At 39.4% G+C, this 12,454-nt stretch overlaps 1 long non-coding RNA gene across 1 annotated transcript in view; it reads right to left on the reverse strand.

The window, feature by feature from the left end:
* Positions 1-887: 887 nt before the first annotated feature.
* The window catches only part of LOC122456343, a 220,883-nt gene continuing 209,316 nt past the window's right edge, over positions 888-12,454 (reverse strand). The window contains exons 2-4 of the long non-coding RNA XR_006275214.1: positions 7,755-7,878; positions 2,699-3,046; positions 888-1,596 (exon numbers count right to left, since the gene is read on the reverse strand). This is a non-coding gene — a long non-coding RNA (uncharacterized LOC122456343). The remainder of the gene's footprint in view (positions 1,597-2,698; positions 3,047-7,754; positions 7,879-12,454) is intronic.

A 12,454-nucleotide genomic window follows, 5' to 3' on the forward strand; every position in this document is an offset into this window, starting at 1 on the left:
CTCCGTTCCACCTTACCCCACCCCACACTCTCCACAAGTCTTCTATAGAGATATCTGCCTGCAACCTCTTCATTTGGGCTCTGTGTGTGTGTGTGTGTGTGTGTGTGTGTGTGAATATCATCACAGGATTTGCAGGGTGCACTGAGATCCTCAGAATGGAGGCACTATATCAATGGAAAATGCATTATTATTAGCCAGCAGCAAATAATTTGTTTGACAAACATCAGCCATCTTCCTGTTTGCTAGGTTGGTGAATGTACTCATTATTTGAAATTATGCTCTGAATAGTTACAGCCACAAGGTCTTAATCTGAAGGTCAAGTCATTTGTTGTGAACATTTGAAGCCTATGGGAAATGGTTAGTTATGGTAAGATATGTATGCCATGTGACTACTCTGTTTTCTGATTGGATGAATAAGACTCTTTTTCGAAAATAAGAAAAAGGAACATTTTGCAACATATTGCATTTTACGGAGTGATGGGAAGTGATCAGGACAGATAAAAACTATTCCTATCACAGACAAAGAGCCAATACTCTATTTTTTCAACACAGGCAGTCTTTCAGCTTAGAGTTAATGTGCACAGTTTATAGCTTCACTTATACAAACCTATGCAAGATGCTTTAGCATCAGACAGTGGAGATTTACTGCTATTGCTCCATTTTATCTTATCACTTTTGCCCAGGGCGTGGGGGGGAAAGGGGGAGTGTAATAACACGTGTTCCAAGAAATGCTGAGGCGGGATGGTCTTGTGATAAGGAACTTTACAGAAGCTCAGATGTAGGTTCAATTCCCAGCTCTGCCAGAGACTTCCCACATGGCCTTGAGCAAATTGCTTTACCTCTTTGTGCCTCAGTTCCCCTTCTGTAAGATAAAAGGGAATGATAACATTTCCTTTCTCCCATCTTCATCTGTCTTGTCTCTTTAGACTGTAAGCTCTATGAGATAAATTTTACTGTGTGTCTAGCACAGTGGGGCCCCACTCTCCATTGGGACCTCCAGGAATTACTGTTGTGCATATAATAATAAAATAATAATAATAATGAGGAGGAGGACAAGTTAAAAAACAGAGAACTTGTTCTATATTCTCGAGAATGGGAATCAAATGGTGGCTGGACTTATATTACCACCAGCAGCTAATTTATTTATGAGAGGATTTATCAGGAACTGTCAGGTTTAATTTTCTCTAATTCTCATGGTATGAAAAATTCCACTTGTCTGATTTTAATCTATAACCCAAAGATAGGTCTTCCCAGAAATAACAAAAATACAACATTCAAGGTATCCAAACAGTTACTGTAGGGCTGCAAAGAAGATTGATTACACCTCAGCCTTACACCTCCATTCTGCTCCTCCCCCCTTGTCTGCTTCAACTATGTCTGCAAAGATCAAAAGCACTGATGCAGCAGATACATTTTTAATGGTAAGAAAGAGAATTTCAAGAGCTCAAGGACCTTCCTTGGCATGCTGATACGTAGGAAGAGTTGCGTTTTTGTTGCCATATGGTTTTAAATTTTTTAATCAAGTCTATACGTTTGTTAAGCTATCTTCTTCTTGCGGTGAAGGGCGGGGGACACTTTAAAAAATTACTGTCATGTCTAAAAGGAAGAAACAAAAATAAAATATAAATGTACATTGAATAATCTGCAGATTACTGTGAGGGAAAAAAGAAATGGAATATCTTGCCTTCAAACCAATAGGAAAAGGATTCAAAAGCAGGGCAATCAATACCACCTTGTGATCAACAGGAAATGCTAAGAATAGCTGTATGTCATGTGTGGCTTCAAATTTACAACCAGGACATATAATCTCATTGTAAGTGAAGAGTCAAGTTCAAGAACTTAGTCTCTACAGTAAAGCTCTCATTTTAACTAAAGAAGTTGAGGTCGACGGCCTCTCAAATGAAATAGATAAGGCAACATAGGGTTCTTGTCAGAAACAAATGTTATGTCTCTCTGTACTGAAAAGCTTAAAGATATTATCAGCAAAAGTCTAGTTGGGCCTAAAATGGGTCCCAGAGAAGTAATATTAACCAGGCTTCTGGCAGATCATTTATTTATCTCAAGCTAAATTCAATAAAGAGAGTCATATATAAGTGAGGGAAAATAATGCAGCTGCTAGTAATTTATCATTGGATGGAAAGTCATTGTTATCCTTATCTCTCCAATGATGTTCTATTTCCAACTGGTAATGAATTATGGGGCTCGCCACATCTTTACTATGTGACAGGTCAACACTACCTCATGGGTACTGTACTGTATTTATGCAATCAATAGAGAGTTTGCTGAGAAAATATTGGCATCCATTTTGTGTAAGTGACCTAGTGCTGTATGGCCTCTAGATCGTTGATGGTGGTCGGCTCGTTATAATAGAATCTGCAGACTCTTTTAAAACAAAGATTTATCTGTATGCTTTAAAAACATTTTTCGCTTTGCCCTTAATAAAGCAAAGCATGTGATGGGAAGCACTAGATTGTTAATTGTAAAGCATTCTCCTCATTTAAGCTGGCTCAGTCACTAAAGAGCTCCTTTTCCTGTTCCTTTGTTGCACTTATTAGAGGGATTTATTAAACCAAACTTCTGTATAGAGTTACCCAACATTATTTCTGCCTGCAGTGTATGGGGCACAGCAAAGATACCAAGAGCAGAACTTTGGCCAAGCCATTGCTGAGAGATAAAAGCAGGATAACAAGTTACTCACCGTTCCCCTGCTGAGTCCAGGAGTTCCTGTGTGGCGTTTCAGGCAGAAAGTGGTGCAACTCAATGCTGTATCACCTCCCTCTAGGTAAATGGCGGAGAGAGGGGGCTGATATTGGACTCCTGCAAGGGAGGCACTGGAGAAATAGTATTCCCTGAAGGATGGTTCCAGTCTGACCAGAGATGAAGGGCTCCTTCACCATGGTTACTTAAGAAGAGACAAAGTTTCCAAAACCAGTGCCTTCCGAAACTCATCTCATCACTAGAGGAATGGTTTGCATAAAACTCCACAAAGAGACCCTCTCCACATTGTCTTCCTTTCCCTTGGGTATTTTCCACAGAAAGGGGATACCTAGCCCAGAAAAGAAAAGTGTTCAATATAACTGGTCAGAAAATGGTAATTCTGTAAAAAAATCAATCAGAAATGAACTTTTAAAAAATAAAATTCTCATTTTTTTCATTAAAAACTGAATATTAAAAAAAATCCAGTTCTCAAATGTGAAAAGTTCTCTCAGTATTTGGTTGAAAAGCCAGAAAATTTCAAAACAACTGAAGTTTTTTTCTAAAAAAAAGTTAATTTAGAAAATAAAGAGCATTTTTCACCAAAAATGTTATTGACTAAAACATTTTGACCAGCACTAGTATACAATTTAGGCCTCTTGTCTTCAGCCCCACAAACTGGTTGTCTCTGATCAGCCCTCTGAGGCCCATCCTCTGTAAACCACTAGAGACTCAATTCACGTTCAAGCCAGTATAACGATGACCCCTGAAAGTCGCATCTTTGGGCCTCATTTTTTCCTTAACTGCATCAAAAGTTTGGATTTTGAAATGAGCTTCACATATTAGAATATTCTTAGTACTTGTGCATATACCTGTCACAAACGGATAATCAGATTTGTGAAATCCCTTTTCCTCCTATCAAAGGACACCTCTGCCACATGTGGCACCCTGGGGTCATATTACATAGAATTGATGGGAAATGGGTGAGAGGGAAATTTGGGGAAATGTCTCAATTTTTTTAAAAAAAATTCCTATCAGCTCTGTAGTGGGTCAAAAATGGGTGACATTTTTCACAAATAGTTGGCCATTTTTTCAGATTTTTTTTTAATTTGTCAAAATTTGAAACACTTTGACATGCATGTAGTCATGAGCAGGTTGGAGAAGTGGAGGCAATGCAACACCTGTGCAGCCTCCTGCTTTTTCTTGCTCTCCAGGGGAAGAATCTGGTCTTATACAGAAAAATGAGAGGAAAAAATCTTTCACATGAGAAGCAATCTTCACTGATGAAGTGGGATGAAAATGATTATGATCATTATTATATTGGTACTGGAACCATCTTACTAGCAGCCACTATGGATGAGGGGGCTACTTATATTTAATTGGCAAAAACATCTAAAGAAACATAAGGTATTATTATGGGACCGGAGCTGGACCAAAATGGGTGCAGGCTGAAGAAATACAAAAGATCACAAAGGAAGAATTTAAACTTGAGAAACACCAGCTAGTTATAGCACATTTAATTAATTAGTGACCTAAATTACACTAAACAAGGGGTGTGTATTTACTCTGCTGAAAAACAAGCCCCATTATAGCCATCATTTTTTATATAATGAACACACTTCCAGATTACAGATACATACTGCACTTTCTGGCATGGACATGTGTGTTAATACATCCCTTTGGCCGTGTCTGTTCAGGAGAGTCTTGGTAATGGAAAAACAAGGTTGTTGTAAGTGAGGATTGAAGTCCTTTGGCAGAGATGTGTATGCAAGAACTCGAACAGAGTCTTTTGGATTGTGCCTTGGCCTAACCAGAGATATCAGTAGGTCAACTCCAATAACATTAACAATTATTCAGGATGATTCAGCAAGTAAATGAAAAGTATTTGCACTGTACTTGAGTCTTGCCTCTCCCCCTACCCCGTGTCACATAATGTAGTTTTCCCATCTAAACTCTGAGATGAAATCCATATGGACTGGATATACCAAAAAAGGTCTGGCCCAGAAGCCCCGACTCCTGCTCAATCAGTTAACTCAAAAGATCATCTTTTTCTGATAGAAAGATGATCCCCCCTCCTTCCTTAATGTCTGGGGAAATATATTAAACCTTTTCATGCATGCTGGGTCACAGCCTACTTCTATTTGCCTAAAGGAACACTGTGGGCCATACAACAGATGAACCATGCAAAAGGAGGAATGTACCTTTTGTTCCTGAAAAAAATAAAATAAAATAATTGGCTATTGGCAGAAATAAAGAGCCACAACAGCCACTTGTACTTTGGATTTATCTCTTCTAGCAAATGGATAGGAGAAAGGACAAAACTGGGATGTAAAATTAGAACATGCTGGTTTTTCAATCTGAAGGAAAGAAGTAGAAGAACAATTGCTTTGGGACTGCTGGTTTGGTAGCATGGTGTATTGGTCAGTCACTTCATTCCAGGCCATTTAAAAGGAAAAAGGCAGCAAAGCACCTGTGTCAAACCCTCTCTGTAGATGAATAGCTGAAACTGGACCATATCGATATGTTGGTCTCAGTTAGTTTCTTTGTGGAGTGAGGATTAGCTGTAGAAGGAAGTTTATGTGTAAGGAGGTTTCCTCTTCCAATGTGAATAGCCTAGGCATGAGCCAGTTGGAGATTGGCTATTCAAAGTTGAAAAGGCCAGTATACACTTGTGTCAGGTGTGTCCTTTAGTTAATGTTTATGAAAACCATTATGTAGGGAGAGTGAAATCAGTGACTTAGGGACTGATATGGGGAGCAAGAATTAAAGTTGGAAATGAGTGAGGTTTGAGAGAATTCTTGATCATTGTCATTTGAATGAGTCACCTCATAAAGTGACATTTTCAGAAAAGTTGAATAATTGTTTGCCCCCCCCCCCCACCGCAACCTGAAATACTTGGGGAGTTTTGCCATAAACTTCAGTGCGGCCAGGATTTCACCCCAGGTGCATTATTCTCAGAGGTACTGAGAACCCGTAATTTCCCTTGATTTTAGGTCTGTTTTTTCTGAATATATTTCCAAGCAAGCAGGTTGATATATGAATAAAGGTAGGATTTTTATTAAAATACATACATTATCTTGGAAAGACACAGCACCTGAAATTGTATGGAAATGGGAGATTTATTCTCCTACTTTGCTATTTGCATGTGCAGCTTTATTTATTTATTTGTTTTTCTATCTGGATGGTCAACAATCTACAGTAAACTTTATTTACTTGAACTCTTTGAATGTCTCCAAACAGTTCAAAGGCCCTGTATTCACTACACTGTTAGCTCAAGGTATAACTCAAGTGTTGCCCTTCTCCTGACTCCCTTCCACACAAAAACAAAAATCCCAGCTCAAGTTAGCTGGTGCTTTAAATTCAAGCTAGCTGGCCCATCAGGATGTATAGCCTGAAGTTCAGACACTGCTGATGACTGAGCTACTAATACAGTGGGGACACAGCTACTTGGTTCTGCTCATGCAATCACTCTGCACAGGTTGAGTGTTAGTTTGCAATGTAGCTGCTCTCCTCAAATGAGGCTGACTTGAGCGGAGTTAACTTGAGAGTAGATTACTCAAGCTACTACTGCAGTGAAGACAGACTCTAAGTTGTTTGTGTATGTATACAAACACATGCATGCATACATACACACATGTGCATACGTACCATGTTGTCAATTCTTTACCATTTGATAGTAATTAGCATCATCTGGCATTCCAGGTATGTGCTAAAATAAGCATAAAGGACACCTTTAAAACTTGTAATGGCAACTTGTAATGGCACTGAATTGTCTATACATGGGTGCACACAGGAGAGGGAGAGAATCTGAATCAAAACTTCTCCAAAGGTCAGGGATAATTAGGTGTTGAATAAATCTCCAAAGACTCAGAATTTTGATTTTTGGTATGCAAAAATTTGAGATTTTCGTTTTTCATCCTGATCTGGGATTTTTTTTCCAAAATCTTGAACATTTTCACAGGATAGGAAAAATGTTTCCTCCCCAGTTCTAATCTCCAGGAGTCGGTGTGAGGTACAGATATAACATCAGCAACCTCAGAAGAGGTTACAATGGTCTTTAGTTGGTGAATAGTTAGGCCTATTGAAGTCAGTGGAGGAACACAGATTTATATCAGCTGAGGATCTGGCTCATTCACAAATTCAGGGTGGCTTAACAGTTAAATATATTAAAGGCTAATGACTCCTGATGCAATTATTCTTCTGAACCATAGGCAAAGCCTTAAATAAACTGACAAATATTAACTTTGGTACCAGTTGATAAGATGTTTTTCACCTTGCTCACTTACTATAGGCTTTCTTTATGAACTTTGATAAGACAACTCCAGATAAAAAACTATTAAGGAGCATGATCAATGCCAATAGTTACTTAATGTTCTCAATTACCAGTAGTGGCTGAATAAGTAATCCATTTGATACACTTGGGGCAAATGGGGGTTTATTTTCAATGTGTCTTTAACCTGGACCTTACATAGGACACTGACACCAGAGTGGTCCCTTTGAAAGGGTCTCAGACCAGTGTGCACAAGTGTTATCATACTAAAAATGGCCATGCTCAAGTGAAGCCCAGGCACTCTTTCTTCCCTTAGAATATACATTTGTATTCCAAGTCCCAACACAGCTTGGGCAACACCACATTTCATTGAGTAGTCAGGAGTTGATGGTCAGAGAACCAAAATACAATTGGAAGGGGAGGCTCACATGCTGTCTACTTGGTTAACCAGGATCATAGCGGATGTCACAGATCTTCTAATTACACTGAAGTTGACTAAAGCACAACAAAAAAACATAGATTCTGCTGCTCTTTGTATGTGTAATGTACCTCTATTGAGTGCACCTCTCAAGCGGTGGCTAAGTTTTCATTTACTAAACTGCCTCTTATCTTCAACTGCCAGAACAGAAGTATATACTTATTGTATAATCTATAACAATTATGAACTTCATTCAGATTATTTAAAAAATTAATTCCAGATATCATAATGTCATTTTTAATATATCGTGTCTTTAAAATTCTGCAAAAAATTGTGCACTGCATTGTAGAAGGTAAATCCAGGAACACCCACCTGCTAGTTTGGATCTCAGGTAATGTGATGGTCTTGAAGGAACACACTTTTGCAGTTTGCTGCTGCTTCTTAAATTGAGACTAACTTTTGTAAGTCAGGTCTTTTGATCTGGAAGGAGGACAACCTAAGAGAGACAGTAAAGTGTTCAGGGCAAATTCTTCATCACTGGGAGTCTTTAAGATTTCTAAATTAAGATTTCTAAAGATTTCTAAACTGCATGTTCTAGCTCAACCACAAGCTCTTGATCTCAATGCAAAACTCACTGGGTGAAATTCTTTGGACCTGTGCTAGGCAGGAGGTCAGACACGAAGATCGTAATGGTCCCTTCTGGCCTTAAAATATATAATATAGCTCCTGGAAGTAATGTTAAATTCACCTCAGTGCAAAGCCCTGTGATAAAGCTTTGGGCACAATTTTACCCAAAGTGCTTAGAAGGACCTAGGCCATCCCTCCATCCCAAGAAGATTTATGGGCAGTAGCCTAAATTCCATGGATTAAAACAGCCACTCCAAGGCAATTCTCCTCCCCTTCTATCCTTCAAAGTTTTTGTTGTGCTTATTACTAGAGGAAATAAAAAGCACAGCCTTCTTCCCCAGGGTTATGGCTGGAAGAAGACGACCTCTTGTGGAATGCACGAAGAGATTAACGTTTTTCTTACTTTGCTCTCATCAGTATTTATAGGAGGAGTACAGTCTGCATTTAGAATGCACACTTCCACCAAAGATATTGTGAAGCTTTGCTGGTCTGGTCTATCAACTACTCAAGACATGCTGGGGCCAGTGATGACTTCTCTGCATGTCCTCAGGGTTAAATATCCCATCTCCAGTAAATAATGCCCCGGATACAGTGAATGTGGACAGGCATCCTGAAGTGTGGCAAGTTCAATGTCTTCTAAATTACAACAATATATATCCTGGAACAGGATTTATCAAAGGAAATGCTGACTCTACAAGCTGCTAATATAAATCATCACTTGGATGGCAGGACACATAAAACTGCCTTGACATTTGGAATGGATTGGTGCATGCATGGCTTCAAAGCAGTGCGTGTAGCCAAGGAATCACTTGCTCCTGATATGGAGCAATGCTTTTGGTGCACACCTAATCCACACATACAGTATGGGTACATGGGCAGGGTCTAGCAGCAAACACACAGACTATAACTGGGTATTAGTAAATACCCAAGTTCCACCATAAAAGGATTACATGACTCTTCTCTGGCGCCAGGAATACACATTATGTTACCAAACAAAGAAAATTATGCAAAGATAGGCCCAGAGGCAGAATATCCATGATCGACTCATACTTGTAAATACTGGCCAAATGCTTATTAACCACAATTAATTACCTGCCTCTGTTCATTTTCTTAAATGATCAAAGTAATGTATCCACTGATTCCAAATCAGAGCTAAAAGTCATTATGTTGCACAAGGTCACATTAATATGCCACTGCTGCAGAGCCCAATCCTGCCACCCTTATTCATGGAAGTGGTCATGACTCACATAAGTAATCATGTCAAATAAGTCAAACAAGGGGTATTATTGGAAGGGTCACTGGGTCAGGCCTGGATTTCTGAAGGAATAAGATAGTTAGGATGTACTGTACAGCAAAGGTGGTATAAGATTGTTCATAGATTCTTCTTCTTCCTTGGCACCCCCATCCTACACACAATAGATATTTATGAAATCAATCACAGAGGGATGAGTAGACCATTATGAGGAGTTTCGAAAAGAAACAGTGGCCCACTGGCTCCCTTTTGAACCGCGCAGGAAATAAAATGGAAGCCTACTCACTTCCCAGACAATAGCCACAGTGAATACGATGACCCTTACAAAAAGAAAAGGAGTACTTGTGGCACCTTAGAGACTAACAAATTTATTAGAGCATAAGCTTTCGTGAGCTACAGCTCACTTCATCGGATGCATTCCAAAAAAGATATCTGTTACTTGGTGCCTAAAGTCCCAAGCCCTCTACCAAGTCAATACATGTCCCTTTTCAGCACTAACTATGCAAAGAACCCTTCATCCAAAACAATCATGTGAATATTTTTTTGTATGGGGCATGATTTTGTACCAGGAATAAAGCATTGTGGGCTCTGTCACTTAAAACTAAGCTTTGTCCCCAGTAGTTTTCCTACAGTTGTCCTTCACTCCTTTGAAACTTAGTTGGTCAGCGGACTGCAGAAGGTGGAAGAGCATCAGCATGTTGAAGCTGAGGATCTGGATCTGAACATTCCAAAGTCTGGGGTGTTCAGAACTGCAGTTACAATGTAAGCCCATCTATAGTGGAAAGCACAGAGCAACACTGAGATCCAAAGACCATTGAAGTTAGTGGGAGTCTTTCCATTGATTTCAGTAGATTTTGGATCAGGCCATTAGCTTCCAACTCAAACATTTCAGCACAGTTTGCTCAGAAACTGGCCATGGTTCACTCCAAAAGCATCACAAATTTTAGCAACCCTTGCTCAAGTTTTGGATATTCTTATGAAAGCTTTGCATGTCTCCTCTTAATGAGATGTTATCCAGGCATTGAACTAGGTTGAAGGAGAATATTTTTTTGAAAGTGAGCATAAAAGGGCTGTGCAGATGATGCAGATCCATTAAAACATGAATGAATATTTACAGTGATTTCCTTTTATTTCAGCAATTATCAGGCTCTCTATTTCATCATGCTACTTCTCTAGTTTCTTATATGTCTGGGTAATGTTCTTGCTTTCATTTGTAATCACTCTTTATTCAGTGTGGAAGATGAATTTTTCCAATGTTGTTCCTTTGTATATCTTAACATGGAATGGATTAGATGTGTATTGGCCTTTTTCTTTTAGTACTTATTTAACTGCTTGCGAGTTTCAGGGATTTATATCCCATAGGTTAATTCCAGGAGTATAGGTATCTAGACATCCAGTAAATCATTTAAGTCTTTAACAGCATATAGGTTTGAGTCATTTCTAAATAACCCCACTGATTAGCTATATAGCTAAAACTATATTTAACTAGGACTGCCAGATGTGAGTAAGAACTATGAAGTAATACAGAATACTAATTTAGGATCTGATCCTAGTTCCATTGAAGTCAATGACAAAACTCCCATTTATTTCAATGGGAATAGGAAGAGACCCTTCAATCTATTGCTTTGGAAGCTTTAGTCTTCCTAGACAAACTCTAATCTAATCCTCCTCCTTCTAATTTAAAGGCCAGCTCCTCTTCCCACAACTGTAGCACTCTTTTACTTAGATAAACATTGTCAGGTTGAGTTGACCCAAAACTTAAGTTTCTAAAGAAAAATATATGAGCAACAGAAATGTTTCAGTGATTATTTTTATGAATGCCAGTGAAAGCAGCACTCTTGGTTTGGAGTTAAACTTTCCTTGGCATCATTTGCAATCCAAATATTGCAGCATTGTGCTAGTGCATGAGAACTAATAAGCAACAGAAAAAAGCATAACTGTCTAAATAATCAAAATTAATTCCACAGGTAAGCCACTCTGTGTTTTTAACTATAGCCTTAAATTTGAGGGTGTCCATTTAGAGATAGAAAGCTGAGTGAGGATCTGTTTGCTGGAAGGAGTGCCTAGTCAAAGGATGAAGCCTTGACAGCTCTCACCAGGGATGTCTAAAAATTTGTCATTCTGCATTTTAGGTAAGGCACTGTTTTTCTGGCATCACATCCAAGAGTGTTGGAGACATGTGGGTGTTTCAAGCCAAGGTTCTGTTCTCATTTTGAGAACCAAGCTGAAGATAAATCAATAGTTTCACGTATGTGCACAATTCTAAGTCTCATCCTCATCCTTTGGTTTTGGACAGTGGGATAGGGTTCATTACTGCCTGATTTCCTGATGTTAAAAAGAGAGCGTTACTGCTCAGTGGTACAAACTACAGCACAGAGGCTGTTTATCTCATGCAGGGAAATAATCCAGTTGCTCAGACAGAGCCTGGAGGAAAGTAGCCCTGTGATTGGGGTGTGGTGAGCTGGTAAATCTGGGAATCCCTCCTACCCTTTAGGGCAGGTGCTTGTTTAAACTTCATTTATATGGGGCGGTGTCTTGGGCGTAGGCCTGGAGAAAGGGCTATGGCCAGAACTACCTTGTTATTCTACTGCTGTGGAACAGATATAAAAGGGCATCTCCAGACAAAGATTTTTCACTGCTGTGGGTGTCAAGTGGAGTTTACCTGAGGTAACTGTAAGTGTAAAAGTAAGGTGTGTGGTCTAGAGAAAGGTACGGATAGGTGAGCAGCTCTTCCCTTCAAATCAAGCTTGAATGAAGCCCACATCTGCAAGGCTTTAGACAAATCCCTGAGGAAATGGTGATGAGTCAGGTGCATCAACCAAGGAATAACCCAGGGAGGCACTGAGTCTCAGAGGCATACCTTGGAGTCATAATTCCCTCCCTTGTTTTGGTTGGGGGGATGGAGTTAGTAATTTAAAGATGACCTTTAAAAGCATATTACAACATCCCATGCACTAGCTCAGTTGTTTAGGCCAGTGAGTAGGGGGTATGAACCAAGGCTCTGCCTTCTCCACCCACGTGCTCTGGAGAAAGAGTAAGCAAAAGCCCATACAAGCATGTATGTAAGGGGCTTCATATTCCTGCACATGTGTAGGGTCCCAACCACAATCTAGTCCTCCATGTTTTGCTATTTAATATTCTTTGCAAACTACTGCTTACTTAAGGCCATGGCATAAGCTATTCCATCCTTTTA

This window comes from Dermochelys coriacea, chromosome 12 (assembly GCF_009764565.3).
Source record: "Dermochelys coriacea isolate rDerCor1 chromosome 12, rDerCor1.pri.v4, whole genome shotgun sequence".
In the NCBI taxonomy this organism is placed as follows: Eukaryota; Metazoa; Chordata; order Testudines; family Dermochelyidae; genus Dermochelys; species Dermochelys coriacea.